This window comes from Oryctolagus cuniculus, chromosome 9, assembly GCF_964237555.1.
Source record: "Oryctolagus cuniculus chromosome 9, mOryCun1.1, whole genome shotgun sequence".
NCBI classification, from domain to species: Eukaryota; Metazoa; Chordata; class Mammalia; order Lagomorpha; family Leporidae; genus Oryctolagus; species Oryctolagus cuniculus.
In genome coordinates, this window is record NC_091440.1 from 32,150,415 (window position 1) to 32,167,894 (window position 17,480).

At 39.5% G+C, this 17,480-nt stretch overlaps 1 pseudogene; it reads left to right on the forward strand.

Moving 5' to 3' along the window:
• Window positions 1-12,891: 12,891 nt before the first annotated feature.
• LOC108177067 (NADH dehydrogenase [ubiquinone] 1 alpha subcomplex subunit 1 pseudogene) lies at window positions 12,892-13,317 on the forward strand (annotated as a pseudogene).
• The last annotated feature ends 4,163 nt before the right edge of the window (window positions 13,318-17,480 follow it).

Below are 17,480 nucleotides of genomic sequence, written 5' to 3' on the forward strand. Positions count from 1 at the left end.
ATAACTTGTTCTTCTGTTCCCATTGTCTCTATTGCTCCTAGTTCCCTCTCTTTGCCTCCCCTCCTTCTCTCCCCAATTCTGACCCACTCCGGTCTCCTGGCATTGTTCTGACATTTGCCTGGCAGAACATAAAACAACAAACATGTTCAATTTGAGTGGTTTCCTGCAATGTTATTCTATCAAACTGGCAATTTCCGAAAGGATTTAGAAAGGAGCATACAATTCCTCAGACACCGGGAGGTCCGACAGTGACTGCCAAAGCAGCCCAGGCTTTTAGCAGGCCCTAATATCTGAGCATATAAAAACATCCCTTTTTCTCACGTTTATTTTTTATGCCTAATCTCAAGCAGACTTCAGAGATCTTCTAAGTGGCCAGAAAGCACTTTATTTAGTTCCTTTAAACTCAAAGGAATTTAGGAGATTTTGGTATACATGGGGTGCACGCAGACAGATTTTTTTTTTCTCCAGCAGTCACATTAGGTAATGAAATGTTAATCAAGATGTTTAAATTACAGCTAATGGGTTGATGACCTCACATAAATACCAGATGCGAATTTCATTAAAATGGGTCGTATTTATTCCCTGCGTACTTGTTTCCTGTGCCCCCACCCAACACTCAACATCCCTAAGGTGATAGAAGCTTTGGAAAGTTTGATTTGATTGTGGTTTGGCTTGAATTCAGATAATAGGGTCTGAATTTGATCAAATTGGACATCCAATGCCTCGGGCAGAAACAGTGCTTGCCAATGTCAATGGTGACAAGAGGGACCATAGGACTAACTTGAGACAAAGTGCTGTAAAGCCTCCTGGTTCATGAAACTTCATTTCACATCCACAAAGTATCAAGGCCCAAAAACCATAATGGATTAGTGCGGCTTGCCATGTATTATTATATTATTATTTTAGCTCTTGGGGAGCTGAAATCTTTTGATCCAGCAACATGAATTTCTCGTGGGCCAATTCATTTGTGTTCATGAATGTGTGCATCAACCAATCCCTTCATCCTCACTTCTCTGCAAAAGTAGCTCCAGGAGCAGTTGTGACATGCCTGGCTGAGTCCTCCCATATTCTACTACAGTTGTTGCCTTCAGTCTTCCATTTCGTGTCAGATTTTGGCCCTGGGTTAAAAGGTGTTCCAGTGCTTTTTGCTTTAAAGCAAGAGAAATGAGCTTACAGATTTTTGTGCAGAGGATATTTGAATAAACAAGTCCTTACAATTTTATCTTTGATAAAAACCCAACTTTTCTTATTTCTCGTACACAGACTGTCTCATATCCTGAAATCCAGCAAGCACAGGGACTTCCAAAACAATCTTTGAGCTTTGTGCAGTGTGACAACATGGCCTTTTGGCAAAACAGTGTCCTCAATAATGCATTGTAAACAGCTGTAAAACCTCAGCTCTGGAAGAGCTCCCATGAGTCTCTCCTCTCCTAAACTTCTGATGCCCAGGTGGCTACTAGAAAGAAGAAAAAGAAACTCACCTTCCCAGCCCTGTGCCTTATTATATCAACCTCCAGCCTGCTTCTCCTAACATCACTCCAAAGTCTACCATTTTGGGGGATCTAAGAGAAAGACCACGAACAAAGCGCAATGAACAAAGGTGCAGACTGGGACTTGGTTACCTGGTGTCCGCTTCAAAACTAAGTGCTTGCCCTAGAGCCAGCTATTCCACTTCCAGAGGCTTCCATGTATTCCTGTAAGCACTATTCAGGTAAGATAATACAGTCCATAATTTACAACAGGAACACTGATTTCTTTCCTATGCCTAAAATTCTGAATTAAAAGCAAGCATTGTGGAAATGCAGGGTGTGTGTGTGTGTGTGTGTGTGTGTGTGTGTATTAGCTCAAGTTTACAAATCAATTTTTATATAAAAATAACACCCCTTTTTCCTTTGTGAAAATTTTGTGCCGATCACATGTACTGTGTGCATGTTGACTTAAAGATTCAATTGGGGATTTGGGATTTCACCTCTGCTTTGGTATGAGCTAGATCTAAAATCTAGAGGTTGTGTAACCTCGATAACTGCTACTCTGGGTATCAGTTCTCTTACCTGATAAACAAAGAAGGAAGATTGATTTTATTTCGTGATTTCTAAGAACTCCTAGATTTTTTTTGGTATGTTCCTCAATAAATGATTCTTGCATTAGGCTAGTGCCTTTTGAAAAATCAATAAAAGTACATATAACATAATAAGGAGCTAAACTATGTCCTTAGTATGCCACAGGAAATCTCAGATTATGACAGCAGGAAAACAAGCTATTATATAGCTGATTTTTCCTTAAGCTATGTGCTTTCATTTCTCATTTACAGTTGTCTCTTGTTATCTGCAGGAATTTATTCCAGGGTTTCCCTTTGACACCAAATCTGCAGATGCTTGAGCCTGTTGTTAAAAACAACATCATATCTGTATAAAACCTATTCATTTTCTCAAGTGTGTATTTTTAAAAGTTTCATTTATTTATTTGAAAGAAAGATGTGGGGGCAGGGTGGAGAGAGAGAAGTATTTTTCATCTGCTGATTCACTCTCCAAATGCCTACAACAGCCGGGATTAGGCCAATCAGGAGCCAGGAGTCGGAACTTCATCTGGTTCTCCATGTGGACGGCAGGGGCTCAAGCACTTGAACCATCATCTGCTGCCTCCAAGGGTGTACATTAGAAGGAAGCTGGATACAGGAGTCCCTTCCCAAGCAACGACTCAACTTCTAGGCCAAGCACTAGTCCCTTCCCGAATATGTATTAAATAATCTCCAGATTACACATAATAGCTAATACAATGTAAATACTATGTAAATAATTATACCTTACAATAGTACTATAAAAAGTTCTTGAAAAAATAGAATTAAAAGATAACCTTATTTTGGTATAAAAATTGAAATTGTATATTGAAGGGTCTTCAAAATTTGTATGGAAAATGTATATTATGAAAAAAACTATTTGTGGATTTCAAAAGTGTTTTGCACCCAAATAAGATACTTCAATGCCACACTTGTACAAACATTTTGAAGCACCTTCACATGATTTATCAGTACAAATACAATTATTTTTTCCAAATGTTTTGAATCTGGCTGGATATAGGCCTTGCAGATTGTGGGTGTCTGACTGTACCATGTGGGTAGTCGTATGTTCTAAAGTCTCTGGACTTTTAAGTATATCTCACTGGTGCTTTCAGTATCTAATTGTCCAGGTTCACTTAGCACTTTCCGATCTGCCTTGGTTTAGTCAGAACCTCTATTATGATGAAGGTTGTTCATTAGCTGAGGAAGAAAGTTAAAATTACAAAACTACAGTGTGCTACCACTGACACAGGCATACTCCATGCTGCCCCTAATCTTTCCCCACAAACATTTAAAAATGAAAAGTAGAGAAAGGATGGTCCACCATGCCCATGGTGGACAAGCCAGACTGATACTTGTACTTTTGAGTTCAGGTAACATCATTCTAAGAGATGAAGCCTTGGGGTCTGCAGTTGATTAGATCCCCAAATTGTGTGCTGTCCCAGCTATAAAAAATTGCTTCAGCTTTTATTGGAATTATATACATGAAGCAAGCAATATAAAATGATACACAATCCTAAATAAATTTATCTTTGAGAAGGTTTAGATCAGAGCATTTGTATATGAGTATGTTCAGAGGAAACAGTTTTCAAATATTGTAAGTATTTAAGGTACTTGTATATATGAGTATATGTGCATTTACACATGTATGTATTTGTGTACAGTTATGTGACTTTTCAGAACAAATGACTCCATTATTCTGAGAATGTAAATTAATAAACCTGAGATAACTGAGATACCAGAATGTGACTTTCTCACAAAATTGCCCTCTTACCTAAGAAAAATAAAGATTTGTCAAGAAGTTTATTTTAAAAATGCAATATGTCATTCAATGATTAAAGTATAATGTTTTCTATCATAAAGTTTGTAATCACTATAAAAATGAAGGAATAAAGTGAACAACATTTGCTGACTTCTGTATTCTCAGATGTCCATGTTGCATTGGCCAGCGACACATGCTCAGTGACCTTGCCCATAATATAGGCCTTTTGTCAGCAACACCCTTAAATAGATAACTTAGCCTAGGAGTTTATAGATCACATACATCAACCATGATTAACCTACTAGTGCTAAAGAAATGGTCTCTTAATAGGACTAAAAGCCATTACTTGGAGTGTAAGATGTCATTTCCTTTAAAATTTCATTTTGTTAAGAGCCGTCTGATCCAGAAATGCCATGTGAGCTTCTGATTCATGTACAATATTAATGCTTATGTAATCTTTGCCAATTAACCTTTGTCTTGGAATCAAATTTACATTGTAAGAATTTATTAGACTTTACTCTTCTTAGAGAGTAATAAAATGTGAGTGCTGAAACACATAGGAGAAAGCAGAAATGGGATAAAGATGTAAATTCACCCTAGCGTGATTGGAAATGAAAAGCATATGTAGACATCGTAATTATTGGGTAATATAGTTCTGTTGAAAGACAGGTCAGAAGGTTTAAGAATCATTTATACATCCTATTATTAACCCAAGTTAGGCAAATGCATTTATTAAGTACTTGCTATTGGCCAAATACAGTGCTCAATGCTGGCTACACTGAGAAATGTTGAGAGTACTGCTCTCAGGAAGCTTCCATTAATAGTAAGAGGAGAGTGTATGTCTTGTGTTAAGACAGAGTATTGTAAAGATGAAAATATTGATGTTGAGGGAACGTAGAGACAGGCAACCAGCATAGTGTTCGAGGGAGTGAATTCTGGTGTTCAGATACTTGGGTCTGAGTCCCAACTTTTTAACTTACTAGTTATGCTTCTGATTGCTTTGTGTTTCTTGTCCAAACCAGGGATGTTGGTAACAGCACTCACTTACCAGACTTGTTACGATGAGAAAATGGATTATTATTTAAAATGACTTAGAATCATAACCAGGATGCAAGCTTGTTTAAAAAAAATTACAACCAGCCGGCGCCGTGGCTCAATAGGCTAATCCTCCACCTTGCGGTGCCGGCACACCGGGTTCTAGTCCCGGTTGGGGCGCCGGATTCTGTCCCGGTTGCCCCTCTTCCAGGCCAGCTCTCTGCTATGGCCAGGGAGTGCAGTGGAGGATGGCCCAGGTGCTTGGGCCCTGCACCCCATGGGAGACCAGGAAAAGCACCTGGCTCCTGGCTCCTGCCAGGATCAGCGCGGTGCGCCGGCTGCAGCGGCGGCTATTGGAGGGTGAACCAACGGCAAAAGGAAGACCTTTCTCTCTCTGTCTCTCTCTCTCACTGTCCACTCTGCCTGTCAAAAAAAAAAAAAAAAAAAAAAAAATTACAACCTTGGGGCTGGTGCTGTGGTGTAGCATGTTGAGCTGTGGCCTGTGGTGCCGCTATCCCATATGGGCAACATTTTGAGTCCTGTCTGCTCCACTTCTGATCCAGCTCCCTGCTAATAGCTAAGGAAGGCAGCATCAGATGGCCCAAATTCCAGGGTCCCTGCATCCAGGTGGGGGACCCAGAAAAAACCCCTGGCTCCTGGCTTCCAGCTGGCCCAGCCTAAATTGTTGCTGCCATTTGGGAGCGTGAATCAGCAGTGGAATTCTCTCTCTTTGTCTCTCCTTCTCTCTCTCTAACTCTGCCTTTCAAATGAATAAACAAATCTTTAAAAAATAATTCAACTTTGTGGCTGGGGAAAATGATTAATAAGAGACTATTTTGAGGGATATGATTAATTTTTATGATGAAGCAAGTAACATGTTATCCGTAAGTACATATTTATCCCATTATTGCTGGGAACCTACACATAAAATAATAATTCTTCCATTCAGAAATCCCATATGTGGTTGGGACTTGGATGACAAAGTCATATTGGTTTAGACTTTATAACTGTTTAAATGTTCCTTCTGTGAGTAACTTTTAAAATTCTTGAGTCAGAAGTTAAGAAATGACACAGAGGGACAAAAATATCAATGGATGTTTATGTAAATGTGTATAGAAATGGATTATGTCTACCCTTTTCATAGAAATAACTGTGAAAGAACTGCTACAGAATCACAGCAGCTCCCCTAAAATGAGTTACTACTGCACCTACATGAAAAAGGCTCATCCTACCCATCCATGAATGCCTAATTTCCCTACCCCAAAATGGTCTGTATGTGCACCAAGGCAATAAAACTGAGTGAGAAATTCTGAGTATTAGGCAGAAGACCTTCTCCAAATTTATCTCTTTCCATAACAGTCAAAATTGCATCTGTTTTTTCCTTAGGGCTGATGTATGGCCAGGACAAAATTTTTCTACAAGGAGGAAGTCTTGGATATAAATGAAAATCTTTCAGTCATAGAGTAATTCATTATCTTCAGTCCTCTTTTATGATTCTCATGTTTTTTTTACCATAACTTTAGTAAAAAGGGATTTGTTTTATCTCATCTTTGGTTTTAACCTCTAGAGATTTGGTACCTCTGTGGTCAAAACTTAAGATGCCAAATAAAATACAAATATGTTTGTCTTTCAAGGCTTTCTGAAATACAACACACACACTACACACACACACACAACCCTGCCTCTCAACATCCCTTGAAGGAATTAAAGCTGTCTATACACTGACACTTCTTCAACCACATTTAAACTCTGTGGACCCTTCTTGGAATTTGGACTGTTTTATGGCTTCTTAGACAATGAAGTATGGAGAAGCCTCACTGTGCAAGCCCCAAGTCTAGACCTTGTGAAACTATCAGTTTCCCTTTCCCATCTCTTAGAACTCTCATTCAAGGAGAAATTACCAGGTAAAAAGAAGGAAAACCTCAAGACTATCATTCTCTGAGACAGCTCAAGCCAACCACGTATTGAGACTAAGAAAGGAGATGGTTAACTGGCAGCTGGCTGCTCCAGGTCCTCCACTCCATCCTGGAGATTCTGTGACTTGAGAAAGTCAGCTCAGAAGAAATGCTTCTGAGGTACATGATTAATCTTTCATGTGATTAATCATGATTTAATGATTAGTGATTAATGCATGATAATGTGTAAGAAGTTTTCACAGGGATCAGCCGTAACTGCACAAGAGCCCCTACTTGAGCTCATCCATCTCCAAATTTGAAAGAAATAATGATGAATTGCTGTTTTACTTATTTATTTTTAAAGCTATTTATTTTTATTTAGTTGTAAGGCAGAACAACAGAGAGACAACAAGAGATCTTCCATCCACTGGTTCAATCCTCAAATGCTTCCAACAGCTGGCATTGGGCCAAGCCAAAGCCAGGAACCAGGACCTCCATCTGGGTCTCCCGTGTGGGTGACAGGGATTTAATTAAGTCTTTGAGCCATTATCTGCTGCCTCCTAGAATGTACATCAGCAGGAACCTGAATCAGAAGAGAAGGCGAGATTCCACTTCAGTCATTCCAATATGGGGTTCAGGTGTCCCAAGCAGAAGCTTATCCCACTGAGCAACAATGCCCACCCCTGAAGTGCGTTAAGTGCTTAGTGTTGGGTTAGTTTGTCATGCAGCAATAGACAATCATGCCTCCCTCTCTTCCCAATTACTTGAAGTTATCTGGTAGGCTGATTGTTTCTAAATAGCTTTCCCATCTGCTGTTGTCTCTGCTAAGAGTTCCTGCTCCAAACCACTGAAGTTAGTATAATCAATATACTCTTCCAAATGCAACCATCTACTTACTTATCAAATACAAAAGCTACTTTATTGTAAATGTTCTATACATTTACTTCTCTTATTGGCCCCATTTTGAAAAGAGGAAAAAGGGTCAGAAAAATTAGGGAGCTTAGATCAAATAACTATGATTGGAAGGGCTCATTCAAACCCAGAGAGGCTGGCTCTAGGTTTTCTGCTACAACCTCCACGCCTCTAACTAGAATATTTCTCTCTCCACTTCTTCCAAGGCTGCTCATGACTAGCATTTCTTTCGTGTCAGATCTTTGCTGATCAGGAACAGTTCCTCAGAGAACTTGTCACAGATCAATTGTATCAGGTAGCACTCTTCCCTCTACCCCATCCCTCATGCAGGTCAAGTTCTCTCTACCTTGTTTTACTTTTGTTACAATACTTATAGCAGGGCAAACAATTTCTTTCTTTGAGCAAAGATCCTTCTTATGTCTCTTTATATGCCCAGAATCTATTGTCTGATACATAGTGGGACTTCTTAAATATTTCCTAAATGAATAATTATACTTCCTGTGTTTTCCATCTGTAATGTGGACACAGATGGAATCCCTCTAAGTCTGATCTTTATCAGAATTTGCTTCAGAACCAGCCAGTAGCTATAGCTACAATGTAACCCATAGAAGTACAAATTGGTCTCTTGTTTTTGCTTATTTATGGGTGCCTGAATATATCTGCAATCCTAAAAACATCCTGTAAATAATGAAGGAAACTGCTTCCTGATTAATTTCTCAGGAAAAAAAAAATAAAATAAGAGAGGTATGTGGGCTCTAGGTTATTTTAGAATTGAGATTAATACCTAAGGCAGATATTACCCATAACGATGAAGATATATTTCAGGGTTGTAGCACTCTTTCAGAGGTGGTTACAATAGAAAAAGCTCATGGAAAAGCTTAAGTATATTGAGGATTCTTGGTAATTCTTTATTTTCCCTTTCTTCCTCTGTTTCTTTCCTAAGTACTTGCCTTTATTCTCTTATTTCTTCTTGATGTTGCCACCATAATCACTAATCTCCCTCCCATTCTACCTTTCCTCCTTTCTTTGCTACCACTTTCCACAAAATACAGGAAAAGATCATCCTAAAGACCTTTGTTCTTTTTCTTGCTAGTGTTTCTTCTTAATTTCACACAGTTTTCTTCATCCATCCTGATGCTGCTATAGGTAATGCCCATTTCCTAGTTTGCCTGAACTCAGCAGTAACCTCGTGCTTTTGTCTCCCGTCTCTTCTACCCTTATCCTGCCACAAAAGCAATGTTTCCAGAATATTCTTCATCTCTTTGTAGTCTACATCTAGGGATTCAGACTCCACACAGTGCTTTCTCCACCCATAATTACTTCATGAATAAATTATGTTCCTTTGAGAAAATTCATATATTCAAATTAACAACACAAATAATTGTTTTGTAGTCACAATCAAAGAAATTTATAAAGTATGAAGCATCCGCTTACAAAATATCTCTTACATGAGGAAGAATTATCCTGACCTATTTGTGTGAGAAGCTTAACTATGTCTTTCAATTAAACATCTAAACATCTGCTCTAAAGTCTTCCATGTTTGCAAGAGTATGTGAGCTTGCTTGCTTAATTTTCCCCCCTCTATTTGCTGAATAGCATTGCCTCAAAGCTAATTTTCAGCATCGTCTTTTCACCAAGGGTACTATGTAGGCTTGGTAAATGTTCTACAGTTTTTATAAGCACAGAAGACACTGTTCCCATGATATCTTAGAGTCATCTTACATGTCCAAAAATGTCTGTATCAAGGAATTTAGGCATCAGTCTTAAGTTTTCTGAAATCTCTATGATCCAACATTGATTATTTTTGTTTATTTTTTAACTTTTTCTTTTGAGCTAATTATACATTCTTAAATTTATTTTCATTTGATTTTTGAAAAAAGAGAGAGGGAGAAAGATATCTCCCACCTGCTAGTTCACTCATCAAATAGCCACAAAGGCCAGAGCTGGGCTGATCTGAAGGCAGGAGCCAGGAGTTTCTTCTGTGTCTCCCACATGGGTGCAGGGGCCCAAGCACTTGGACCATCTTATACTGCTTTCCCAGGCCATAGCAGAGAGTTGGATTGGAAGTGGAGCATCCAGGACTTGAACCAGTGTTCATATGGGATGCTGGTGCTGCAGGTGGAGGCTTAACCTACTATACCACAGTGCTGGCCCCATGAGTGGCAACTTAACTCCTATACCAAAACCCTGGAATAATTTCAGATTTATAAAAAAAAGTTCTATATGACTAGTATTCTTTTACATTGTTCACATCATTTCCCCTACAGTTCAGATCTTACAATTGTAATTCTCAAGAATAGTATATTAACAATAGTACAATATTATTACCTAAACTATAGATATTATTTGTATGTAAGTTGGCACTAGTGCATTTTTTTCTCTGCCAAGGTCTAATCCAGAGTCTCTCATTGCCTGTAACTGCTATTTCCACTGAGTTTCTTTCTGTCTGTAATAGTTTTTTAGTCTTTCCTTGTCTGCCATGACTTTTAGAATTTTAAAGAATAATAATCATGTATTTCGTAAAATATTTTTATTTGGCTTTGCCTGATCTGCTCCTATTTTTAGACAAAGATGTGCATTTTTATCAAGAATATAGAAAAGAATTAAATCGTGTCCTCCACAGTGCATAATATCAGTGGGTTCATGATTCTGGTGCCTAGTGTTTACTCAGATCACTTGCAAATTTTCTCCACTCAATAGTAACTGTTTCCACAGGTTTTGATCATCCTGAAAATCTATAAAAAAAAAGCAGAGTGTTAGATTGAGCAGATCAAGTTTGGTAACCCATGTCTGCAAGAAATTGGGTTAGTAAATCTCATTCTAGATCTCAGCTTCTTAAACTATGACATGAGGATTTCACAAATACCTTTCTCATGAAGAAAGTGTGAATCTTAATTCACATTGTCAAATATAGAAATAGAATCTCAATTCTTTTTTCCCCTTTAAACTTACATAAATCTGCAAAGTTTTTAGGTGGTCACAGAGTTTCCTGGTACAGAGATAGCTACATCCATCATTGGTCCCCATTGGTCACCTGGCAGCTCCGCACTCACTAACCTAAGAGATCTTTCAAGGACATGGCCCTGTCACGATAGGCTTTACTTGGCTCTCAGACATCCTTGCTGATACAGGGAATTTCTATGTGTGGGAGAAGCTAGCCATTCTGAGAACTTTCATTTCTCTTAGGCAATGTGTGTATTCCTATTGTTCTAGGGCTCCACCAATATCTCACTTTTTCTGTTTTTCCTGATCCAAGAATGTATCTGTCTCTCTCCTCACACTCTCAGACACCAGAAACTGTCAACGAGGTTAGAGTACCAAAGCCTCTTAACATCACGCTGCAAGTGTCTGAGATATAGAATGAAAAGCAGGAGATTAAGCCACTGCTTAGCATACTGGGATCCCACATCAGAGCACCTTTTTGAGTCCTAGATGCTCAACTTCCAATCCAGCTCCCTACTAGCATACCTAGAAAGCAGCAGATGACACAAGTACTTGGGCTCCAGCCACCCATCTGGGAGATCCAGATGGAATTCTAGGCTCAGGGCTCAGCCTGCCTCAGCCCCAGCTGCTGCAGCCATTTGGGGAGTGAACTAGCAGATGGAAGATCTCTGTTCCTCTCTCGCTCTCTATTATTCTATCTTTCAAATAAATAAATATTTTTAAAAAATAATGCAAAGGATATTGCTACTTTAGAGAATACAGAAAAAGCTGTCAATAAGTAGCCCTCAAATTAATTTTCACATAATATCCTGTTATATGGTTGTGCAAGTATTTTGGCTGAGACTAGTTTCTCAAGATGTTAAAAAATATCCACATGGCGGCCGGCGCCGCAGCTCACTAGGCTAATCCTCCGCCTTGTGGCGCCAGCACACCGGGTTCTAGTCCCAGTCGGGGTGCCGGATTCTGTCCCGGTTGCCCCTCTTCCAGGCCAGCTCTCTGCTGTGGCCAGGGAGTGTAGTGGAGAATGGCCCAAGTGCTTGGGCCCTGCACCCGCATGGGAGACCAGGAGAAGCACCTGGCTCCTGCCATCGGATCAGCGCGGTGCACTGGCCACAGCGCGCCGGCTGTGGCAGCCATTGGAGGGTGAACCAACGGCAAAGAAAGACCTTTCTCTCTGTCTCTCTCTCTCACTGTCCACTCTGCCTGTCAAAAAAAAAAAAAAAATTAAAAAAATATCCACATGGCTAGAAATAGGAAAAACTGTTTTTAAAACTGATTTTAAAGGTGAAATCATGTCTTGTTTTGTTTTGTTCCTACAGGGGTAGATTATTATGTTTACTTTTTAGATCAAAGATCTCCATTTTATAAATATATATATATATATATGTTCATGGGCTTCTAAATTATGCAAATGTATACAGCTTTGTTCTTGAATTGATAGATTGATAGATTGATGACAATGCGATTCAAAAGTCAAATAGCTTTGACTCATAGAAGTTGTCTTCTGGGTAGACAAAGCTCAATTTCTATAATGCACATTAGGAAATTTACCTTAGCAAATCAAAATATGGATTGCAATGCCCTGACTCTGACATGTCTTACTCATTCTTGAGAGCTGTATTCTTTTCTTCTCATCTAAGTCCTCATAGAGAGTAGACTGAGAGCAGAGTATCAAGTGAGCCAGAAGGATGTGATCTTCCCCCTGCTAGGAAGGACAGGGGCAAACCTGAACTGAACTATTGAAGCTGAATAGCATACATTATTCACAAAATAGACACATGACGGACGATTGTGTGTCAGGAGATCAAAGGCAAGATGACACTCTTTAGGAAGCTTTCCCATGAGAAGAAAGAAGAGTTTCAGTGTGAAACATTGCAGAAAATCTCTCTCCTATGAGAAACTAGTGATTTGGGAGCAGGCTCTGGACTGATAAGAAAGCAGAAATGCCCCTTCCTTCTTCTAGAAAAGGACTTTGAACGGACGAAGGGAGCCATGGTGGAGGCACTACCATTGGAAGATGTGTCGGGAATAAGCCCAGTCCCACAACATGGGAACAGGACCACATGTAGACAGAGAAATCCAACATGAGGCTCCTATGGAAAGACTGAGCCTCTGCATTCTTACAAAAGCCATAACTGGCAACCAGTTTAAAGGCCATTTTGTTATCCTTGAGACTTTTTTTTTTTTTTTAAGATTTATTTATTAGTGCCAGCCACTCTTGAACCCTGCCGGACTCCGTGGCTTCCTGTGGAGTGCGTGGCTCTGCCCTTTCATGGGCTGCTGCGGGGCTTACCGGGAAGAAAGCGGAGTCCCGGTCACCTTTAGGGACCTAAAAGTAGGGTTTTGGCTTAGGTAGCGGTGCAGAGATGTGGTTCAAGATTCTGCCTGGAGTTGCCATTATGGCCGTGTGTTTGAGTATCCCCCAAGCGGCCACCGCGCACATTAACAAGTTCACTAATGGGCACAAGGAAAAAAGGATTGCTCATTTTCATTATCAGTGGAGTTTGATGGAAAGAGATAAGTGCATCTCTGGAGTTAATCGTCACTATGTGACTAAGGGTTTGGAGAACATTGATTAAAGAAGCATTTTCCTGATTGATGGAAAATAACTCATTTATGGTCATCTACCCCTGTTAGAAGGTTGTGTAATGTATTATGTAACATGCAATGTGCTATATAGTACTTAATAAAAATTAATTGAAAAAATAAAAAAAGATTTATTTATTTATTTGAAAGAGATACAGAGAGGTAGAGGCAGAGGCAAAGAGAGAGAGAGATCTTCCATCTGCTGGTTCCCTCCCAAAATGGCTGCAATGGCCACAATGTCCAGAGCTGTGCTGATCCAAAGCCAAGAGCCAGGAGCTTCTTCCGGGTCTCTCATGTGGGTGCAGTGGCCCAAGGACTTGGGCCATCTTCTATTGCTTTCCCAGGCCATAGCAGAGAGCTGGATTGGAAGTGGAGCAGCCGGGATTAGAACTGATGCCTACATGGGATGCTGGCACTTCAGGCAGCAGGTTTACTCACTATGCCACAGTGACTGCCCCAAGACTTTAATAAGATATGGTCAAGTTTCAGCTATTATTTGGAGGGATTGAGCAGAGAGTCTGTGCCCCAAGATGAGCTAGTATAAGTGACAGCAACAGCAGACTGGAGGAAACAAGGCTCTTGATGGCAGGAGGAAGATCCTAAATCTATAATAGAAAACTGACTGGGCATAGTCAACATTGAGGGCATGTTTGCACAATATGCAGGCCTGCTCATGTCAGAAACTTCTGAGAGTTAGAAAAAGAGAAACTGGTAAAACTGAATTTCCAGGAATCATATATGATCAACCTCAAACAGCATAAGGTGAACAGTAAAAACTGACCTTAAACCAGAGCTGTGGCATAGTGGGTAGCTAGAGCCTACAATGCTGGCTCCTGATATGGGCTCTAGTTTGTGTCCAGACTGCTCTACTTTCAATCTTGGTCCCTGCTAATGGTCTAGGAAAAGCAGTAGAAGATGGCCCATTATTTTGGCCCCTACATCCACCTGGGAGAGCTGGAAGAAGCTTCTGGCTCCTGATTTTGGCCTGCCTCAGCCCTGGGCATTGCAGCCATCTAGGGAGTGAATCAGCAGATTAAAGATGTCTCTCTTCATTTCTCCCCCTCTCTTTGTAACTATGCCTTTCAAATAAATAAATATCTCTCTTTTTTTAACAAAAAAGCATGACCTCATTATCTGATGAAAAGGGGTAAAATTAGGTAACATTTAGAAGGATTCAATGGAAAGTTACACAAGCAGAAATAAATTTTGGGGGATAAAATATTAGCTTCCCTTTCCAGATTTCTTAATAAGCATGAAAATTTAGGAGAAATGGGGAAAGTGCTTGAAATGCTCACAATGGCGTGACTCATTTATGAGCTAATGTTAAACTGAAATCTCACAGGTATAACTTGGAAATAAGCCAGATGATTAAACAGAGGTACATGGATGATGCCTGCCTTACAGTACTCTCATGTTAAAGGTTATATAATAAAATAAGAAGTGAGTGCATGATCCTAATTGGAGAAAGGACATCTAAAGGTTTCCATTTCAATTCTACTCTTGCCAAAATTAACCAACCTCTGGCACCATTGCAGTTACAGAGAAAGGATTGTAGGTATTCAGAAAGCAAACAATAGGTCAGAAGTCAGGGTCTGCCTGGTGAATTCTGAATGGATAGGAGAAGCAGATGGCTGAAGGTAATTTCTCCAGTGTAAGACTTCTTTAGCATGCCTCTTTAGAAATTACGACATGAAGATTATATCTTCGGTATACTGAAGTCAAAGTTTTTTCTTCTCCTCCTAGTACACTAGTCATTAATTTTTTAAAAACATTTTTATTTATTTTCATTTATTTGAAAGGCAGAGTGACCAAGAACAGAAAGACACAGAAAGAGAAACACAAATCTTCTATCCATTTGTTCAATCTCCATTGGCCACAGTAGCTGAGGCTAGGCCATGCCAGAGTCAGGAACCCAAAACTCCATCCAGGTCTCCCACATGAACGGCAGAGTCCCAAACACTTTGGCCATCATCAATTGACTCCTAAGATACATTGGCAGAAAGCCAGGTCAGAATTGAGGCAGTGGGACTCAAACCAGTGTTCCAATATCGGATATGGATGTCCCAAGTGGTGGCTTAACTAACACATGGTGCCATAACTTATTGAATTTTTCCCTGGAGCTAGGAATTCTAAGGACTTTACATCCATTTTCTCATTCAGTACTCTAGGATCTATCAATATTCCAATTTTCCAGAAAAGGAAACAATATTCAGATACTAAGTTTTCAGTCACACAGCTTGTAGGTGTTACAGCCATGCTTGGAACCCAGGTGATCTGAGTATTTTTTTTAAAAAAACTAGACAACCTTCTCTGTTCATTTTTCCCCTTTCCTCTTTCTTCTTTTTTTTCCAATTCAAGATAAATTCCTGAGCTTTATGTCAAAAGCAAACTGACATGGCTTTAATAAGAAGTGTTATTGTACCTCCAGGATCCCGTAGTAGGTGACCAATCTGGTTGACAATCCACTAATCTAATAAAAAGGCAAACATTTATTAGGGATTTGACAAGAAGGGAATACAAGTTTAGCAGCTAAGAACCAAGAGATACAGCCCAGCTCTGTCCTAGGAAATTCACAGTCCAGGAGAGGAGATGATAGTTCAATAAATAACAGCTAAGCATAACTGCAGATATAATAATAGAAATAAGCCCAAGATACTGAATTGGTATAAACTCTGCCTTTACAGTGTTGCAGAGGAAATTTCAAGAGCAGAAGCATAAGTATCAAAGCTGAACTAATCTACAATAGGTAGCAGTTTCATAGGTAAAGTAATTTCTGAAAAAAAGTCATCCTATGAGCTATCCACCACACATCCTCTTCTTTGACAATTTCAGAAAACAAAAATTTCAAAGTCAACTCACTATGTTACCATTGAGATTGAGGACACCCCTCCCCGTAAATATAAGCTAAAAAACCAAACTCACAGCTACTGTGCCTATGGCCATGATTCCTTCCTTTATGATATTGATATCACAGCTCTTCTACCGATTCTGAGTTTGCATTTGAGCTGCCCCTCGTCATGAGGATTATTTGAAAGAGACCTCCTTGTCAGAACAGGGCACAGTCTCTGAGGCACAGATCTACAGGAAATTGATCTCTTGAGTCTGTCACAGAAGTATGAAGTTCTGCAAGGTAGAGTATAGTGTTACGGGCGCAGGTGCATTGCTGAGACGACGTGCTGATGGTGAAGGAGGTGAGGAAACCCTGTTCTCTTTCACGGTGGAAGACAGAAATGTTGCAGCCACAAGTAGGACAACTGGCATGCCTCACATTCCTCAGTGTTGAAAACAATAAAAGGTAGGAGAATGAGAGAAAAAATCAAATTTCTACGAAGAGATGTCAGCAGTAAATTTAATGCAGGTGCAATATTCCCGAAACAAAGGGTGTTTTGTTTCCGCGGGCCGTGCTCTGTGAAACACTGCCCCTGCCTTCGCCTTGCTATGTTTTTCTTTTTATCAGTGTAAGGTAGATTAAAATGTTGATACCCTTCCTTGGCAAAAGTATTTTTAATGTTCTTAGTACAACTCTTGAAGAAGTATTAACTTCCCCCAACGCTTAGCTCCTCTGGCTGTAGCAAAGCTTTCTCTACCCTCAGGTTCAATTGCTTTGCTAAACCTTGTATTTTTCTGATAGCTTCTGGGTATTTCTGGAACATGGTTTTATTTAGCATTTGTTTTTGTCTTCTGATTATAATGTAATAAAAAGGAAAACCAAACCTTGACTTTAACTAGAGTAACAAATGAAGAAAAATTGAAGTTAAAAAATTGTCATTACTAATTAAGATCAAATAAAGGACATTTATAAAAGACATAAAAGCCCAAGTTATTTGCCCTCCTTAGTTTAGGCTGCAGAGAAATCAAAGGGTATGACTTTCTCATTGGCTTTACTTAATGATTTATAGGCTCCACTCTGATACTAGATTACCAAGAAGCGATTTCCAGAGTCACCAATGGATCTTAAGTTCTGACCTTACCCAACTTTGTGAGATGCCATTAGAGGACATTTGAACTTTTCTTGGATGGTGACTCATTTAATTGAGGATGCATATGTGATGTTATTACTGTGGGTGAACTGGCACAGTGGACAGTGGGAATATTCTGAAAGTAGAAGAGCTAGCAACAGAATAACTGCATGTGGAAGTGACTATAAATTATAGCACTATATCCAAAAGGTTTGTAAAACTTTTAGTTTTATTTTTTAAATATTTATTTTTAAAATTTATTTGAAAAGCAGAGTTGCAGATGGAGGGAGGGAGAGAGAGAGAGAGAGAGATTTTTCCATCCACTGGTTCAC